Source organism: Bos indicus x Bos taurus, chromosome 13 (assembly GCF_003369695.1).
Source record: "Bos indicus x Bos taurus breed Angus x Brahman F1 hybrid chromosome 13, Bos_hybrid_MaternalHap_v2.0, whole genome shotgun sequence".
In the NCBI taxonomy this organism is placed as follows: Eukaryota; Metazoa; Chordata; class Mammalia; order Artiodactyla; family Bovidae; genus Bos; species Bos indicus x Bos taurus.
In genome coordinates this window covers 31,095,193-31,115,605 of record NC_040088.1, presented here as the reverse complement: position 1 = coordinate 31,115,605, position 20,413 = coordinate 31,095,193, and the positions used below count along the sequence as shown (strand labels likewise).

Here is a 20,413-nt window from a genome sequence, read left to right as displayed (position 1 = left end):
TATGTCAAGGCTGTATATTGTCACCCTGCTTATTTAACTTATATGCAGAGTACATCATGAGAAACACTGGGCTGGAGGAAGCACAAGCTGGAATCAAGATTACTGGGAGAAGTATCAATAATCTCAGATATGCAGATGGCACCACCCTTATGGCACAAAGTGAAGAGGAACTAAAAAGCCTCTTGATGAAAGTGAAAGAGAAGAGTGAAAAAGTTGGCTTAAAGCTCAACATTCAGAAAACGAAGATCATGGCATCTGGTCCCATCACTTCATGGGAAACAGATGGTGAAACAGTGGAAACAGTGTCAGACTTTATTTGGGGGGCTCCAAAATCACTACTGATGGTGACTGCAGCCATGAAATTAAAAGACGCTTACTCCTTGGAAGGAAAGCTATGACCAACCTAGATAATGTATTCAAAAGCAGAGACATTACTTTGCCAACAAAGGTCCATCTAGTCAAGGCTATGGTTTTTCCAGTGATCATGTATGGATGTGAGAGTTGGACTGTGAAGAAAGCTGAGCGCCAAAGAATTGATGCTTTTGAACTGTGGTGTTGGAGAAGACTCTTGAGAGTCCCTTGGACTGCAAGGAGATCCAACCAGTCCATTCTAAAGGAGATCAGTCCTGGGTGTTCTTTGGAAGGACTGATGCTAAAGCTGCAACTCCAATACTCTGGCCACCTCATGCAAAGAGTTGACTCATTGGAAAAGACTCTGATGCTGGGAGGGATTGGGGGCAGGAGGCGAAGGGGATGACAGAGGATGAGATGGCTGGATGGCATCACTGACTCGATGGACGTGAGTTTGGGTGAACTCCGGGAGTTGGTGATGGACAGGGAGGCCTGGCGTGCTGCAATTCATGGGGTCGCAAAGAGTTGGACACGATTGAGCGACTGAACTGAACTGACTGATGTCCATTTCTCTTTCCAGCTAAAGGGGTAATATGTCTAAATGTAGGAACCACATTAAACATACAATTCCAGAAAGGGTAAAGTAAGATTATCCCAAAACTGTTCAAAATGTATCTCTTTCTATGAAAAATTGAATGGTGGCCATCTAATACCAACATTCCAGGCAGTTAGCAAGTGCTGACTCCCTCAGTGCATGAACCTTTCAAATGAAATCTCTAATGCCTTTCATTCCCAGCTATCACTTTCTCTCCTTTCCTTCCCTGCCAATCTTCTCAATAGTACACTTAGTGTCCCTCCTCCTCTACTTCATACCCTTTGACATACACTCTCACTTTGTCTCCACAGGAACTCCTCTTGATAAACAGTCAAAAACAATCTTCAAAGAAGATTTCACAATCCTTATTTATACCACCAAATTGTGAATCTGACCACTGCCACAAGTCCCATCATTACTCAACCAGAATCAATAAGCTGGCATCAACATTACTGGGAGAAATATCAAGCAGCTCAGATATACAGGTGATACCACCCTAATAGCAGAAAGCAAAGAGGAACTAAAGAGCCTCTTGATGAAGGTGAAAGAGGAGAATGAAAAGGCTGGCTTAAAATTCAACATTCAAAAAACTAAGATCATGGCGATGAATTCAACATTTAAAAAACTAAGATCATGGTGATACTTGCTCCATGGAAGAAAAGCTATGACAAACCCAGCGTAAGCATATTATAAAGCAAAGACATCAATTTGCCAACAAAGGTCCATATAGTTAAAGCTATGGTTTTTCCAGTAGTCTTGTATGGATGTGAGAGTTGGACTTTAAAGAAGGCTAAGCACTGAAAAATTGATGCTTTCAAACTGTAGTGCTGGAAAAGACTCTTGACTATCCCCTGGTCACGAGTCCAGGAGCATGGAGACCAAACCAGTCAATCCTAAAGGAAATCAACCCTAAATATTTATTGGAAGGAACAATGCTTAAGCTCCAGTACTTTGGCCACCTGATGTGAAAAGCCAACTCACTGGAAAAGACCCTGATGCTGAGAAAGACTAAGGGCAAGAGGAGAAGAGGGTGCCAGAGGATGAGATGGCTGGATGGCATCACCACCTCAATGGACATGAATTTGAGCAAATCCAGGACACAGTAAAGGACAGGAAAGACTTGTGTGCTGTAGTCCATGGTGTCATAAGAGTTGCACACAACTTAGTGACTGAACAATAGTAGATAAAAATCACCATCTATCCCAGGAATCAGCAAACTTTTTCTGTGAAGAGCCACACAGTAAACATTTGGCTTTGGAGGTCATACAGCCTCTGTCACAGTTACTCAGCTCTGCTGTTTTAGCATAAAAGCTGCAACAGACAAAAGGTTAACTGTAGCTATAGTTCAATTTCATTTCAGAAAACTAAAATTTGAATTTTATATAATATCCATATGTCATAAAATATCATTCTTCTTTTGATTTGACTTTTCCCAACCATTTAAGGACGTTAAAACAACTCTTAGTTTGTGGGCTATGCAAAAACTATCAGTTTGCAACCTCTGGTCTCCCCTTTACCAAAGCCAGAGATTCTAGGTGTCCCAACTCCTTCTTCTCCCTTAGTCAGGAGAGTCAGTCCTTACCTCTAGTAAAGTACTTGTCACACACTATTCTAACTGTTTATGGCCTCCTTCAACTGACAGTAAGATCCTTGAAGGTAAGAAACATGTCTGTTCTAAGACGATCCTTGAAGGTAAGAAACATGTCTGTTCTTTTTAGTTTGGCTCATTCTTGAACTTAACAGTAACATTTAAAGGAAAAAGAAAAACACAGCCAATTTTAAAATGCATTATCTAAAGGCTCAGGCAAACGTGGAACATGTTTATTAAGTACAAATAGTAATGATCTTTATTCAATGCTTCAGTAACTGCTCCATTTGTTTTCTGGGTGCTTTTTGTGCTTTCCAAGGCCTTGAAATGCTGTATGGGTCTTGAAACAATGAATTTGAGATGCCAATACAGTGGCTAGCTACCACTACAGTTGGGTCTATGAGCAGCCTTTATGCCTTCTACACATCTCTCCTTTCTAAGTGGCACGTTCAACCGTAATCACATCTTCAAAGTCATTCAATTAAAGAAAGAAAAACAAGGCATAGTAAAAAAAAAAAAAAAAGACATAACCAGACACATCTAAAAAAACAGCAGCTCAACAAAGATTGTAATAATAACCATTTGTTAATGCTTAGTATGTGTTAGGCACTGTATCAAGGCATATGATGCACAGTGTTTAACATATCTTCAAAGCACAGAAAATAGATGCTTCATTTTGCAGATGAAGAAACTGTGGCACAGAACAGTTAAATAACTTGTCCATAGTCAAACAACTAGTAGGTGACAAGACTAAGACTCAAACTGAGGTATGCTGCTTTAGTCGCTAAGTCATGTCTGACACTGTCACGCTATGGACTATAGCCCAACAGGCGCCTCTGTCCATGGAATTTTTCAGGCAGAATACTGGAGTGGGTTGCGGTTTCCTTCTCCAACCCAGGCACACATGATTCCAAAATCTATGCTCTCACCACTGGTTGAATAGGGCCTATAACCAAGGTACATCAATATCCACTGGAGGAAAAGCTTCCTTCAGAAGGAAAGTTTCAAAGCTCTATTTGAAATGTATCATACTTGTCATATAATTACAAAACTCCTAAGTATGGTGCAATGTACACAGACAGTGAGGCTTTCTAATCACTGTCTGACTAAATAAACTGGAAGAGTCAATTCCTTGTATATAGCAGAACCTCTTACTCTAAAGATGGGAAACAAAATCTTATGGCAAATTAGAACACTCCCATGGTTCCATTTCCTACTGTTAATAGAGCCACTGTCAGGAAGTCCCATGCTTACTATAGCAACCACTGGTCTTACTATTCACCAAGTTTCTGCCTTTTTGCTTCCTCAGGAAACAGACAAGAAAACCACGCTCCTGATGTTTTTTAAAAGAGGAAGCTGCCATTTAAAACTGAAAATTAATAAATGAATATGTAAAAGTAATTTTATATTTTGGATGACACCCAATATTTCCATATATTAAACTCAATCTTTAAAGCACACAATCTTATCTTTTTTTATCTTCAAATAAACCTCTTTCAAGTGCACATAATTGTGGTAGAATTCAGTTCCTTGCAGCTGTAGGACAATGGGCCCTATTTCTTTGTTACTTCTTATTCAACTGTGGCAGAAGGGGGCATGAGAGAATGGTTACATCCTAGGTCTTAGGGGAGAGTCACTGGGATAGGCGCTAAGTGAGAGTCCTTGGCTTTGTACAGGGAAGAATTTAACAGTAAGTCAGAAGCAGAGTGAAAACAGATTTATTCAGGGAGAATCACACCCCACAGATAGAATATGGGCTTGTTATCAGAAGGCTACAAGGTCCTAGGAGATACACATTCCATAGACAGAAAGTGAAGGTGAGATAAGAGTGGTTAGTTTTTATGGGCTAGGTAACACCAACTATTGGGGGGGGAGGAGTAGGGATTTCCAGGAATTGGGCCACTGCCGACTTTTTGGCCTTTTATGGCCAGCCTTCGATCTGTCCTGGTACTGGTTGGGTGTGTTATTTAGCATAATACATTATAATGAGCATATAATGAGGTTCAAGGTCTACTGTAAGTCATCTTACACCATCTTGGGCTTAGTTGGTTCTAACTAGTTTTTGTCATATCCTCAATGGCTGTGTCATTCTTTAACAGTTGGGCCCTGCCCGCTTCCCTCCTATCTCACAAGGGCCATTCTCAGCTGCTAGAGGTCATCTGCAATTCTTGTCATATGGACTCTTTCATCTTCAAAGTCAGCAATGGAAAAATCTCCCTCTAATTCAATTCTTCTCATGTTTTTTTTTTTTTTTTCTTCCAATTTTATTTTATTTTTAAACTTTACATAATTGTATTAGTTTTGCCAAATATCAAAATGAATCCTCCACAGGTATACATGCGCTCCCCATCCCGAACCCTCCTCCCTCCTCCCTCCCCATACCATCCCTCTGGGCCGTCCCAGTGCACCAGCCCCAAGCATCCAGCATCATGCATCGAACCTGGACTGGCAACTCGTTTCTTCTCATGTTTTAACTTACCCGACTCTTTCTTGCTCTGACTCTGGACCCAAATTTTAAGATAGGCCTTTCTGCATAATCTCCCTTTTTACTGACTCAAAGTCGCTTTATTAGTAACTTGATCACATCTTTAATATCTCTTTTGTAACATAGTGTAACATTAAGCACTGAAATAAAATTTCAGCAAATTCACAGGTACAGTACACATTCAAGAGAAGAAATTCTACACAAGTGTGGGTCATCAGGGGTCTTTTTAGGGTTCTGTCAACCAAAGATAGATGAAGACTTCTTAGATTGGACACAAAAAGCATGAATCATTAAAAAAAAAAAAGTAATTAATCTGTGGCTTCCCTGGTGGTTCAGTGGTTAAGAATTCACCTTGCAATACAAGGACACTGGTTCAATCCCCAATCTGGGAAGATCCTACACGCTTCGCGGCAATTGAGCCCATGTGCCACAACTAATGAGCTTGTACTCTGGAGGCCACAAGCAGCAACTACTGAAGCCATGCACCACAACTACTAAAGCCCGCATGCCTAGAGCCTAAGCCCTGCAACAATGGAAGTCATCACAATGAGAAGCCCTTGCACGGCAACTAGAGTCACCCTAGCTCGCAGCAACTAGAGAAAGCCCACGGGTAGCAACAAAGACCCAGCACAGCCAAAATAAATAAATAGATATTTTTTCAAGTGATAATTTGAACTTCATCAAAATTACAACTTTCTGCTCTTTGAGAAACACCATTCAGTTCAGTTCAGTCACTCAGCTGTGTCCAACTCTTTGTGATCCCATGAACCGCAGCATGCCAGGCCTCCCTGTCCATCACCAACTCCAGAGTCCACCCAAATCCACGTCCATTGAGTCAGTGATGCCATCCAACCATCTCATCCTCTGTCATCCCCTTTTCCTCCTGCCCTCAATCTTTCCTAGTATCAGGGTTTTTCAAATGAGTCAGCTCTTCACATCAGGTGGCCAAAGTATTGGAGTTTCAGCTTCAGCATCAGACCTTCCAATGAACACCCAGGACTGACCTCCTTTAGGATGGACTGGTTGGATCTCCTTGCAGTCCAAGGGACTCGCAAGAGTGTTCTCCAACACCACAGTTCAAAAGCATCAATTCTTCGGCGTTCAGCTTTCTTTATAGTCCACCTCTCAAATCCATACATAACTACTGGAAAAATCATAGCCTTGACTAGACGGACCTTTGCTGGCAAAGTAATGTCTCTGCTTTTTAATATGCTGTCTAGGTTGGTCATAACTCTCCTTCCAAGGAGTAAGCGTCTTTTAATTTCATGGCTGCAGTCACCATCTGCAGTGATTCTGGAGCCCCAAAAAATAAAGTCTGACACTGTTTCCCCATCTATTTGCCATGAAGTCATGGGACCATATGCCATGATCTTCATTTTCTGAATATTGAGCTTTAAGCCAACTTTTTCACTCTCCTCTTTCACTTTTAAGAGGCTTTTTAGTTCCTCTTCACTTTCTGCCATAAGGGTGGTATCATCTGCATATCTGATGTTTCTCCCGGCAATCTTGATTCCAGCTTGTGCTTCTTCCAGCCCAGCGTTTCTCATGATGTACTCTGCATATAAGTTAAATAAGCAGGGTGACAATATACAGCCTTGACGTACTCCTTTTCCTATTTGGAACCAGTCTGTTGTTCCATGTCCAGTTCTAACTGTTGCTTCCTGACCTGCAGATTTCTCAGGAGGCAGGTCAGGTGATCTGGTATTCTATTCTCATCTCTTCCAGAATTTTCCACAGTTTATTGTGATCCACACAGTCAAAGGCTTTGGCATAGTCAATAAATCAGATATAGATGTTTTTCTGGAACTCTCTTGCTTTTTCCATAACCCGGCGGATGTTGGCAATTTGATCTCTGGTTCCTCCGCCTTTTCTAAAACCAGCTTGAACATCTGGAAGTTCACAGTTCACGTACTGCTGAAACATGGCTTGGAGAATTTTGAGCATTACTTTACTAGCATGTGAGATGAGTGCAACTGTGTGGTAGTTTGAGCATTCTTTAGCATTGCCTTTCTTTGGGATCGGAATGAAAACTGACCTTTTCCAGTCTTGTGGCCATTGCTGAGTTTTCCAAATTTGCTGGCATACTGAGTGCAGCACTTTCACAGCATCATCTTTCAGGATTTGAAATAGCTCAACTGGAATTCCATCACCTCCACTAGCTTTGTTTGTAGTCATGCTTCCTAAGGCCCACTTGACTCCACATTACAGGATGTCTGGCTCTAGGTGAGTGATCACACCATCGTGATTATCTTGGTCGTGAAGATCTTTTTTGTACAGTTCTTCTGTGCATTCTTGCCACCTCTTCTTAATTTCTTCTGCTTCTGTCAGGTCCCTACAATTTCTGTCCTTTACTGAGTCCAACTGTGCAATAAATGTTCCCTTGGTATCTTTAATTTTCTTGAAGACATCTCTAGTCTTTCCCATTCTATTGTTTTCCTCTATTTCTTTGCAGTGATCACTGAGGAAGCTTTCTTATCTCTCCTTGCTATTCTTTGGAACTCTGCATTCAAATGGGTATATCTTTCCTTTTCTGCTTTGCTTTTTGCTTCTTTTCACAGCTATTTGTAAGGCCTCCTCACACAGCCACTTTGCCTTTTTGCATTTTTTTTTTCCCTTGGGGATGGTCGTGCTCCCTGTCTCCTATACAATGTCACGAACCTCAGTCCATAGTTCATCAGGCACTTTGTCTATCAGATCTAGTCCCTTAAATCTATTTCTCACTTCCACTGTATAATCATAAGGGATTTGATTTAGGTCATACCTGAATGGTCTGGTGGTTTTCCCTACTTTCTTCAATTTAAGTCTGAATTTGGCAATAAGGAGTTCATGATCTGAACCACAGTCAGCTCCCGGTCTTGTTTTTGCTGACTATACAGAGCTTCTCCATCTTTGGCGCAAAGAATATAATCAATTTGATTTCAGTGTTGACCATCTGGTGATGTCCATGTGTAGAGTCTTCTCTTGTGTTATTGGAAGAGGGTGTTTGCTATGACCAGTGTGTTCTCTTGGCAAAACTCTATTAGCCTTTGCCCTTTACTCCAAGGCCAAATTTGCCTGTTACTCCAGGTGTTTCTTCACTTCCTACTTTTGGATTCCAGTCCTCTATAAGGAAAAGGACATCTTTTTTGGATGTTAATTCTAGAAGGTCTTGTAGGTCTTCAGAGAACAGTTCAACTTCAGCTTCTTCAGCATTACTGGTCAGGGCATAGACTTGGATTACCGTGATAGTGAATGGTTTTCCTTGGAAACGAACAGAGGTCATTCTGTCGTTTTTGAGACTGCATCCAAGTACTGCATTTCGGACTCTTTTGTTGACTGTGATGGCTATTCGATTTCTTCTAAGGGATTCTTGCCCACAGTAGTAGATATAATGGTTATCTGTGTTAAATGCACCCATTCCAGTCCATTTTAGTTCGCTGATTCCTAAAATGTTGACGTTCACTCTTGCCATCTCCTGTTTGATCAACTGCAATTTGCCTTGATTCATGGACCTAACATTCCAGGTTCCTATGCAATATTGCTCTTTACAGCATCAGATCTTGCTTCCATCACCAGTCACATTCACAACTGGGTGTTGTTTTTGCTATGGCTCTGTCTCTTCATTATTTCTGGAGTTATTTCTCCACTGATCTCCAGTAGCACCTACTGACCTGGGGAGTTCAACTTTCAGTGTCCTATCTTTTTGTCTTTTCATATTGTTCATGGGGTTCTCAAGGCAGGAATACTGAAGTGGTTTGCCATTCCTTTCTCCAGTGGACCACATTTTGTCAGAACTCTCCACCATGACCCGTTCGTCTTGGGTGGCCCTACACGGCATGGCTCATAGTTTCACTGAGTTAGACAAGGCTATGGTCCATGCGATACCTTAATATTAACTGATGTTAAATATGCTTTCACTTGTAAACCTTGTTAATACTTTCTGAGGGACAGAAGGGGATATAAGGAAAGTTTCAGTTGCCACAATTTGTCCTTAACTTTAACTTGTTAGACAAATATTTCTGGAGTTCCTACTGTGTGTCAGATACAGGTATAAATATTCTTTTACTATAGGGCCTTAATCATGGATGTTTCACAGGCACCTATCACAAGCAACTTCTGTTTTAATAGTGTGGTAAATGAGACTCAAGTGATGAACAAATAAACAAGTAGTAGACGGACAAGGTAATTTCAGAGCACGATAATCACTACGGAGAAAACAGAAAAGAATTATTATCACATACTATGCAGTTGTTTACAAATGCGGAGATTTCTTATCAGCAGAGTCAAGTGACACCATCAGCATGGCTTGGTGGTAAAGAAGGTATCTCTGTAGGCAGATTTGTTGGGCTCACAACCCTGCCTCCCTCACTCCCTATGTGGCTCTGAACAAATTATTTAACCTTCCCCGGCTCCTCTTTCCCATGCTCTTAACAGTATCTATCCTGCATGAGGTGAATCAAAGATTACAGAGTTGGTATGTGAAGTGTTTGGTGCTATGCCTGGCAACCCAGGAAGCGGTTGGTAACTGTTAGTAAACATTATCATTGGTCATGTTAAGAAAACTTAGAGACCAGAAAAACAAGCAGCAATTCAAAAATTATAAGAAAATTTTTGTTTACTTGCTTGCTGGTTTTTAAACATTGAAAAATGTAGTAGTATTTGCTTCCTGTAAAAGTCTCAAGCAATATTCAAGTTGTATTAAGTGAAAAGTGAAAGCCTGCCATGTTTTCATTTGCCTTCCAATACTGGTTCAGTATTGGATCAATAGTTCACACAGTTACTGACATTTGTATTTATTTGGTAAACCACCTTTGCCCATTTTTCTAATAGAGTATTGGTCTGTTTCTTTTCTGTAGCTACTCCTTCATACTAGGATGATATTATTAACCCTTTCCTGACACACTGTTGCAAAAATTTGCAGTTCATCATCTAGTTTTGCTTATATTATCTTTTCAAGCAGTCACATTTTATGCAACCTTTTCCTTCTTGATTTTGGCCATGTGTAATGCTTTACCTTAAATAAAGATGAGTGAACTATCTGATAAGATCTGCAAGTTAATAAACATTTTTACATTTTTTAATGTTTAAAAAAATAAGAGTACTATTTCATGATATGAAAACTATATGAAATTCAAACTCCAGTGTCCACAAATAATATCAAATGCAGTTGTACTCATTCATTTACATGTTGGCTATGTATGGCTAGCTTCATCATTACAACAGCAGAATCAAGTAGTTCCTTGTATATGTGGTGCTCAGAGCTTCACACTGCTGTTCAGTGTACCACAAATCACAGTGACCAAGTTACAAGTCAACAGCATTTTGAGTGTCACACACCCATATTGGCATACTGTGATAGTTTTTTTTTTTCTTTTTTTAATTACCAGTACATAGCTGTCAAGTTAAAACGAGAAAAGAGAAAAGTTGACTCTTTTCAACGTGCAGTGGACAGTGTGGATTATTTTGCTATCAAGTCAGATAAGAAAACATTGTTTATTATGCAATGACACTACAGCTTGTGGTAGAAGAAGTCAATATATATAAACATTACCAGACTAAGTAGTCATCTCAATATTCCCAATTAACAGGAAAGCAACGGTCAAAAAAAGTAGAAAATCTGAAGTAGAATATCTCATCACAGCAGAATTTCTGGAAGAAAGAAAGGGAAGGAGTATATAAAAAAAAAATTACGCTGCAACAAAAGTAAATTTCCAAGAAGCTCATTAATTAGCCAAGCAAGGAAAGTAATTTTCTAATTTTGAGTGAGTAAAAAGCACCTAGGAGTTCCCTGGTGGTCTGGTGGTTAGGATTCTGTGCTTCCACTGCTGGGGTCCTGGTTTGATTCCTGGTCGGGAAACTAAGGTTCTGCAAGCCAACTGGCATGACCAAAAATAAAAGCAAAATAAAATAATAATGCTTGACTGCCGGAGCTCAAGAAATGTATTCAGAGAAACTAAGCTTGAGATTATTATTAGCCTTTCAGCAAAACCAGCTGCTCCAAAGGTTGAAGACAATGGGAATAAAATTTGTCATCTTTTTTTAAGGCAAATGATTTCAAGTAAATTATCCTGTCCGTTGATGAATTAGATGTTACTAATACAGCTCAGTTGCTGTTGTTTACTCAAGGAATTAATGCCAAGTTTAAAGTATTTGAAGAATTAGCTTCTGTTAATAGTCTGTGTGGTGAGAAACTAAGAAAATACTAATTTGGAACAAGCTGAAATAGAAAGATGAGTTATAACTGATGATGTTTGTAAAAATATATATGGAGTAGAAAAAGGCTTAGTTATATAACTTAGAAAGCTTGTGAAGATATAAGGTGGTTGTTTATTATTTTTCATCAGCAGGTACTCTGGAAAATATCTAAATTTATCATGTTACTCGGAGAAGGCAATGGCACCCCACTCCAGTACTCTTGCCTGGAAAATCCCATGGATGGAGGAGCCTGGTGGGCTGCAGTCCACGGGGTCGCTAAGAGTCGGACACGACTGAGCAACTTCACTTTCACTTTTCACTTGCATGCATTAGAGAAGGAAATGGCAACCCACTCCAGTGTTCTTGCCTGGAGAATCCCAGGGACGGGGGAGCCTGGTGGGCTGCCGTCTATGGGGTCGTGCAGAGTCGGACACGACTGAAGTGACTTTGCAGCAGCAGCAGCATGTTACTGAAGGAACCAATAGTGTCAATGGTGAACCTAATTCGCTATCATGGGCTAAATCACAGTCAGCAACAGAAGCAGCATAACCTGTCTTGCCTGCTCATGTAGTTATGGCTTAGCAACTGTAAAGTTTTACTGTGATAAAATTTTTTTAAAGCTCGGGGCTGAGATTCCAGTTTCAGAACACTAAGACCTTTTCAGTCACTATTATCACTGATGGCTTTGAAACTTAGCTTCTGTTGCAGGTTTTATAATATTTAATAAAATCAACCTAACATTATAGGGCAGAACTGGACTTACATATGAAATCTAAACTGTCGTTAATTCATTTAGACAAAAACTATTATTCAAATCGTAAGTAATGTCAAGCTGTTTTATATACTTCCAGTGCTGTCAAAAAGTTAAAACAAAAAGTGAGATCTCAATTCTCAATAAATTTGCAGTGAATACATATTTTAGATTAAATTATAATTTTGGAAGCATTTTTAAGACTTTAAGGCAAGTGCAAAGAATATTTCCATGTCTCAAAATCTATTTAACAGTGCAATTATGGCACTCACATCTAACCTTCAATTGGAAGTAATTAATCTACAATGCAATGATACACTAAAAGGCAAATACTAAGAGAAAACTACAATATAATTCTACAAATGTTTCCCAATGGATTAATATGCTCAATTAAAACCATACGCTTGTGGGCTGATTTCAATTGGCTATATATCTGTGTGAAGATATTTCCAAAGATGAAATTTGTAAAATCTCATTATAGATCAGCAATAAGAGATGAACATTTGCAATCAATTCTGATGACAGGAAACACTAACTCTGAACCCCAATTAAGAAAATGTATCACCATTTTTCTCATTAGCGTACATATATTACAAAAAGTGTACTCAGTAGTAACAGTAATTATCATTACTATTACTATATTTGAATTTCATCAGTAATAAATTTGTGGAAATGTATTTTCTCTCTGGTTATAAAGTACCCACATAAGAGCCTCAATTTTGCTTTTTGGACTGCAAAATCTAGAATGTTTACTCTCTGGCTCTTCATAGAAATTGTCTGATGACCACAGAAATTGTCTAATGTCTATGAAGACAACAGTCCTCACAGACATCAAGGCAGAAAGGTTTTCTTTAGCCTAAGCATATAAAAGCACTACGTCTATTTCTTCCAGGGACAGGTAAAAACTTTTATCCAACACAAACAGGACCCAGGCCTGGTTGGTTACATGAAAAAACACAGTAAACCAGGTCATCAAAATAAATATATATATATATGTAACTTAAATATTTTTTACTTAAACCCATTTACTTTCATACACAGCATTTTCTTTAAGTACAGATATGCTAATTAATGCTTCACATCTTCTTTCCTGCATAGATCATCATGTCCCTAATACATATCTATGATTTTAATTTCAATAACTTAGACATCTGTGAAACAATTGAGCACAGAAGGATTAGTAAGACTTTTATGGTTCTTTCCCTTAATCTTTTAAAGGATTAAGTGCCCAAAACTAGTAAGAAAGTGGGGGACTAGTAAGAAAAAGGGAGGAAGGGACTCGTATGTATCCAATTCTTTCAGGATCTTCAACTTAACTTTCTTAAAAACAACTCTTTTTATATATTTCATTGGTTTATATAATATTTAATTAGGTTACAATAAATATAACTGGCAGGTTTAGAACACACTGATCCCTGAAAGTATAAATTCAACTACTGATTGCAGAAGGCAAGGTATACTAGAGAGTAGTCTATCAGCCATGAGTGTTTGGATTATTTTAAGAACCACTCAGTATATTCTAAAGAATGAAAAATGTAACTGGGAATTCCTTGGTGGTCCACTATAGGGGGCACAAGTCCTAACGTGGTTGAGGAACTAAGATTCTGCATGCTGCGTGGCACAGTCAAGAAAAAAAAAAAAAAAGTCTAGTTAATTCAGTATTATGCATACTGATTTAGCATATTAAAAAACAGAGACATTACTTTGCCAACAAAGGTCCATCTAGTCAAGCCTATGGTTTTTCCAGTAGTCACGTATGGATGCGAGAGTTGGGACTATAAAGAAAGCCGAGCGCAGAAGAATTGATGCTTTTGAACTGTGGTGTTGGAGGACTCTTGAGAGTCCTTTGGACTGCAAAGAGATCCAACCAGTCCATCCAAAAGGAGATCAGTCCTGGGTGTTCATTGGAAGGTCTGATGTTGAAGCTGAAACTCCAATACCTTGGCCACCTGATGCGAAGAGCTGACTCATTTGAAAAGACCCTGATACTGGGAAAGACTGAGGGCAGGAGAAGGGGATGACAGAGGATGAGATGGTTGGATGGCATCACCAACTCAATGGATATGAGTTTGAGTAGGCTCCAGGAGTCAGTGTTGGACAGGGAGGCCTGGCGTGCTGCAGCTCATGGGGTCGCAAAGAGTTGGATACAACTGAGCAACTGAACTGAACTGATGCATACTCTATAATTTCATGATTATTCGAGCATAGTCTAAATTAGCAATCTTTATATATTTTCCTCCAAAACAGCCTACTATTGCAGGACCACTCACTGAATACTCCATCCTTCTCATCCAGATTTTTTAAAATTTTTATTTATTATTTATTATTGTGGCTGCACTGGATCTTCACTGTAGTGTACGGGCTCTGTGATGCAGCATGCAGGCTTTTCTCCAACTGCAGTGCACGGGATTCTGTTGTTGCAGAGCATAGGCCCAGCAGTTACAGCGTGTGGGCTCCCAATTTGTGGCATCTCGTTGATTTTTAAATGTTATTTTTATCACATTCTAAATTCCCAACATACCCAGGTCTGTTTCTGAACTTACTGTTCTGCTCTAAACACTTGTTTTGTCTATTTTAACACAAATGCCATGCTCCCTAAATACCTTTAACCTTCTGATATGTTACTATCTGGAGGGTCAAATGTCATATACCCTCCCCATTTCTACGGTCTTCCAACTACTGTTCTTTTTCAAAGTTTTTTCAACTACTGAATTCATCCTTCCAAATGAACCATGCATGCGATTTTTTAAGCTCTAGAAAAGGCTCACCCCACTGCTTATTGAATGTTATTTATCTCTTAAAAAATCCTTTATATTCTTTTAAAAAGTTTTCATTTTTTCACATTAATTTTACATATTTTTTATTAAGTTAATTTGTACTCTCCCGTATCACATAATTTTTTTAATTTAAAATTCTACTAGTGTAGCACCCCACTCCAGTATTCTTGCCTGGATAACCCCATGGATGGAGGAGCCTGGTGGGCTTTAGTCCATGGGGTCGCTAAGAGTCGGACACGACTGAGCGACTTCACTTTGACTTTTCACTTTCATGCATTGGAGAAGGAAATGGCAACCGCTCCAGTGTTCTTGCCTGGAGAATCCCAGGGACGGGGGAGTCTGGTGGGCTGCCATCTCTGGGGTCGCACAGAGTTGGACACGACTGAAGCGACTTAGCAGCAGCAGCAGCAGCATTTAACACAATTTTTAAAAATAATTTTATTTTTGACTGTGCTAGGTCTTCATTGCTGTGCAGGCTTTTCTCTAGTTGTGACGAGCAGAGGCTACTCTAGTTACAGTGTGCAGGCTTCTCCTTGTAGTGGCCTCTAGAGCAGAGCATGGGCTCTAGAGTGGGCTTCAGTAGCTGCAGCATGCAGGCTCAGTAGCTACGGCTCCCAAGCTCTAGAGTACAGGCTGAGTAGTCATACTGCAAGGGCTTAGATGCTCCTCAGCATGTGGGATCCTCCTGGGTCAGGGCTGGAACTTTGTCTCCTATACTGGCAGGCAGATTCTTTACCACTAAACCACCAGGGAAGCTCTTTAACACAGTTTATAAAGAATTAAGTTTTATAAGAATAGGTCATTCTCACTTCTTCACCCTTCTCCATTCACACCCCTCCAAACAGAATGTTGTCTCATTCACCTTTGAAATCTTAGCACCTACCTAGTATGTAGCAATCAATCAAACAATTACTGTTTCCCAGACTGACAAATATCTTACTAAATGTTTAAAAGGAAGAAAAAAGCAGATGATTTACTCTGCTAAATCATAGGGATAGGGAGGAGATTCCTATATCCTCTATCACCTAGTTAACTTAAAAAGCAGTACATATGTCAAAAGGCATCATCCTTCCTTTTGGGGTCTTTCATAAATGAACTCAGTACAAATCATCTTTGAATTTAGTTATTTTTCAGCTTTTTTTTTTTTTTTTGTAAGGCATTTTTCTTTATTATTTTTCGGTTTATCTTAGTAATGCCAGAAAAATAACAGCCATTATTTTCACTTTATTTATTTTTTTAATTTTTAATTTAATAATTTTAAAACCACCTGACAAAGATCCCACAAAAAAAGAAAACTACAGGCCAATATCACTGATGAACATAGATGCAAAAATCCTAAATAAAATTCTAGCAATCAGAATCCAACAACACATTAAAAAGATCATACACCATGACCAAGTGGGCTTTATCCCAGGGATGCAAGGATTCTTCAATATCCGCAAATCAATCAATGTAATACACCACATTAACAAATTTTTCAGCTTTTACAACCTCATCAATAATTCTATTCTTTATGTATAAATTGAATGGCCAATATTAGTTTCATACTTCTGATAAGTTAGGTATGCTACATAATTTAGCTCATTTACTCCCCACCACAACCCTGCTACTGCTGCTGCTAAGTCACTTCAGTCGTGAAGTGGATATTATGATGTCCCATTTTGCAGAGGGGAAACTGAGACAGAGAGATTAATCAATTTAGCAGATGGCTTCATAATCCACAAAATATTTTAAAGAATACATTATTTCATATTTTTATTTCATGAGTAAATAGCATTTAGTGGGTAAGTTGAAAATCTTGTGTGTGCTCTGTTGTGTCCGACTTTGTGACCCTTTGGACGAGCTGCCAGGCTCCTCTGTCCATGGGATTTTTCAGGCAAGAATACTGGAATGAGTTGCTATTTTCTTCTCCAGGGTATCTTCCTGACCCAGGGATCAAACCTGCATCTCGGATCCACCAAGGAAAGCCCTAAGTTGAAAACCTCCATTGCACTAAAAAAAAAAATGTTCAGCATATCTACAACTCTTCACATTTTAAATTCATAAAGCTAAAAGCAAAAAATAAAATCCTCAAATTATACTTAGGAATGTTTTAAACTATTCTTTAAAAGGACTAACCACAGCTTCCCTGGTGGCTTAGTGGTAAAAAATCCACCTGCCAATGCAGGAGACAGGGGTTTGATCCTGTCTGTATGTGGTCCAGGAAGATCCCACATACTGCAGAGTCCATGGGCCACAACTATTGAATCTGTGCTTTACAGTCGGAGAGTTGCAACTACTGAGCCCACCTGCCACAACTACTGAAGCCCACTCTAGAGCCCATGCTCTGCAAGAGAAGCCATGGCAATGAGAAGTCCAGGCACCACAACTAGAGAGTAGCCCCTGCTCGCTGTAACGAGAGAAAAGCCAGAGTAGCAAAAATACATAGCACAGACAAAAATAAACAAATAAAAATTATTTTTAAAAGGACTAAATATTAATAATTCTATACTTTATAGTTCTGCTTAAATTAGGCATACAAATCTCTCATTATCACTGTAGTTTTGTTTAGCAACTTGTTAATACTTAAAGTGAAAGTCGCTCAGTTGTGTTCGACTGCCTGCAACCTCATGGACTATATGGTCCATAGAATTCTCCAGGCCAGAATACTGGAGTGGGTAGCCTTTCCTTTCTCCAGGGGATCCTCCCAAACCGACCTGGGATCGAACCCAGGTCTCCAGAATTGCAGGCAGATTCTTTACCAGCTGAGCCACAAGGGAAGCCCAACAATACTGGAGTGGGTAGTTAGTACTTAACTGAATTGCATCTATTTGACAACATTCCCAACCCCCCTCTGGGATGACCTGGAATCATTTGGCCCCAATCTTCCCAAAATGAATTATTAAAGAATCTCATGCTTTTAAAAGAAAGGATCAGACCAATGGTGGCAGCTGCCAAGAATGAGTTTACTGCTTGGTTTCCACGACTACATCAATCTGAGACCAGTGTAAGAGAGAAGATGTATCCTTGGAAACCAACTCTTTGCTTCCCTCAATTAAGAAAAGGAGTGGAAAAAAAGAGCGAAAAGGCTTCAGAATAATTTAACTTGTGTTTAATGTGTTCACTGCGCATGATAATCAATGGCAAAAGTTCTGTCCCAATCAAATCTGTGAGAAAATTATATGATGTTAGTGGAAAACTCCAAACTGATTTTACAGAGGTTATCTTATGACCCATGAACAATTATTTTGGTTTCAGTCTTTAAAAAAAGATCACAATAGAAGCTCCACTAGTAAGAACTTCATAAATGATATCTAACTGGGAACAATATTTGGTAACCCTCAAGTGCACAACTGCATACTATCACCTGAACTCTCCACACACATCCATATACTCTAGAAGAGTCCTTTGTTTTAGGTGTCACAAATTGTGAAATTTCAAAATGGAAGTTTTTTTTTCCAAATTCAGGAAAAGACTGAATATATTTATGAAAATAACTATGCTTCGTAACATATGCTGCAAGTCCATTCATCTCAACTTCACTTCCTATGAAGTGCAAATGAGCTTCAGTGAAATATATTAAGTACAGCCTCACAGGTTTTCTTAAAACCAGGACCCTATTTCCCTGGAGCTATAAATATACTTCCTGTCATCAACAGCAATGGCTGGAGCAACCCCTCTGTTCAAAAGAACTAAAAATACATTTTTGTACATATCCTCTCTTTTCTACCCACCCACCATTCCAAGAGGAACTGACAGAGGGAAATGCAGAGCTGTGTAAAGTTCAGCTGAGAGCAATGCAGAGACTGCAATTTTCCTTTAAAAAAAAAAACAAAAACATGCTACCTTCAACTGAATATTGTTCAGGGGAGATAGTAATCACAGCTATTACAGAGTCAAAGTAAATTTTAATTCTTTTGGAGAAGTTATTTCTGATCACAAGTTATATTTAGTTACATTAACTGTTATTTGGGGACTGGTGTCATCTAAACCATGGTAACATAAATTCACGCATATGGACTATGATAAAGGCACTTATCCATATTTTCCCCTCACTCCTCTGCCTCCTGACTGACTTTAGTGCTTTTCCCATGTAACCCTGCATAACAGCTTGGTGCCTGCTCCCTCTGGGGAACTATGAGCAATGAACTTCCTTCAATGGCACTGACCTCTTCATGCCATCACTCAGTCATACTTATAAATTAAATCCTAGGTACATTTAAAAACACTATCCTATCTCTAACCTCTAACAGAGCCTAGGAGCAATGACATCTCAGAAGCAAAGAACACATCTGGTATTCAGATCTTATTTCCTAAATACATCCCCTAATAAAAGGAACCAGAGCTCCCTGATAGACATTGTTGATTTCGGACTGGGGCAGTGAAAGTACAAGATGAGCATGGAAAATCTTACTGTGTAAAAAGAAAAGTAAGTGATCAAAGAAGGATGGGGACATGAAAAAAGACCACAGGAGCCAGCCTGAAAGGGTGTCTATGGCCAAATCTAGCACAATATGAGCATCAAATAAATGGTAAATGAATAACATAGGAATCCAGGAGTTCATGTTGATACGTTTAAATGATTTTTAAAATAAATTTCTTTTCTGGCTGTACCGAAGTGTTACTAGCTTGGACTTTTCTCTTGTGGAGAGTAGGGGCTAATCTCTAGTTGCAGTGTGAGAGCTTCTCATTGTGGAGGCTTCTCTGCTTCAGCAGTTGCAGCATGCAGGCTCTAGAGCGCAGGCTCAAGAGTTGTGGTGCATGAACCTAACTGCTCTGCAGCACGTGGGATCTTCCCAGATCAGAGATGGAATCCATGATCTCTGGCACTGGCAGGCAGATTCTTTACCACTGAGCCACCAGGGAAGCTCCTAAATGATTTTAAAAGAGAAAAAAGAAACTTCCCTGGTGGTCCAGTGGTCAAGACTCCATTGCAGGGGGCATGGGTTCCATCCCTGGTCAGGGAACTAAGATCTCCCATGCCAGGCAGCAGGGTAAATACATAAATAAAAAGGGGTAGAGAAAGCTTTTTCTTACAGTGAAATGCCAAATGAACTCAAAAGGAGTGATGAAATTTTATAAATTTTATCATTTGGTAACACTATATTAATAACTGACTTAGGCACAGATCATCAATGAATGGGTGCTAAAACATAGTAGGTAAAAAGTGGATGAGAAATGAACTATTCATACAGCCTCAAAGTTATCATTTCACAAAAATGGATATTATTTACTTACTAGAAAAGGTAAAATATTTTTGAACTAACTGTAACTGAAGAGACATGATAACTAAATGCAAGACATGTTCCTAGATGGTTTCTGAACTGGAAATAAAAGGAGGAAAGGAAGAGGTTTTCCTGGTTTTCTTTCTAGAAGGGTTGCTGTTGCTGTTTATTCTCTAAGTCGTGTCCAATTCTCTGCAACCCAGAGAACGCAGACTGTAGCTTGCCAGCTCCTCTGTCCATGGGATCACCTAGGCAAGAATACTGGAGTGGGATGCCATTTCCTCCTGCAGGGGATCTTCAAAACCCAGGGATCAAACCCAGGTCTTTTGCTTGGCAGGTGGATTCTTTACCACCTGAGAAGCCCTTTTGGAGCGGAGAGTTGGGTTTTTGGTTAATCTTTTAGCTTTTTTTTTTGTTTTTGCTGTAAAAAACATAATTGGAAAATCAGTGAAATTTGAGAGGTATCTGTGAATTAAACAGTACTGTAT

At 39.3% G+C, this 20,413-nt stretch overlaps 1 protein-coding gene across 6 annotated transcripts in view; it reads right to left on the bottom strand.

Annotated features, from left to right (window-relative positions):
• PTPRA (protein tyrosine phosphatase, receptor type A) overlaps positions 1 to 20,413 on the bottom strand; it is a 171,148-nt gene that overhangs the window by 123,800 nt on the left and 26,935 nt on the right. For 2 of the 6 annotated variants that reach the window (XM_027559306.1, XM_027559303.1), the window contains exon 2: positions 10,550 to 10,647. The exons of the other annotated variants lie outside the window; for them this stretch is intronic. The gene's annotated coding sequence lies outside the window, so the exon portion shown is untranslated. The remainder of the gene's footprint in view (positions 1 to 10,549; positions 10,648 to 20,413) is intronic. 6 annotated transcript variants of the gene reach the window in all.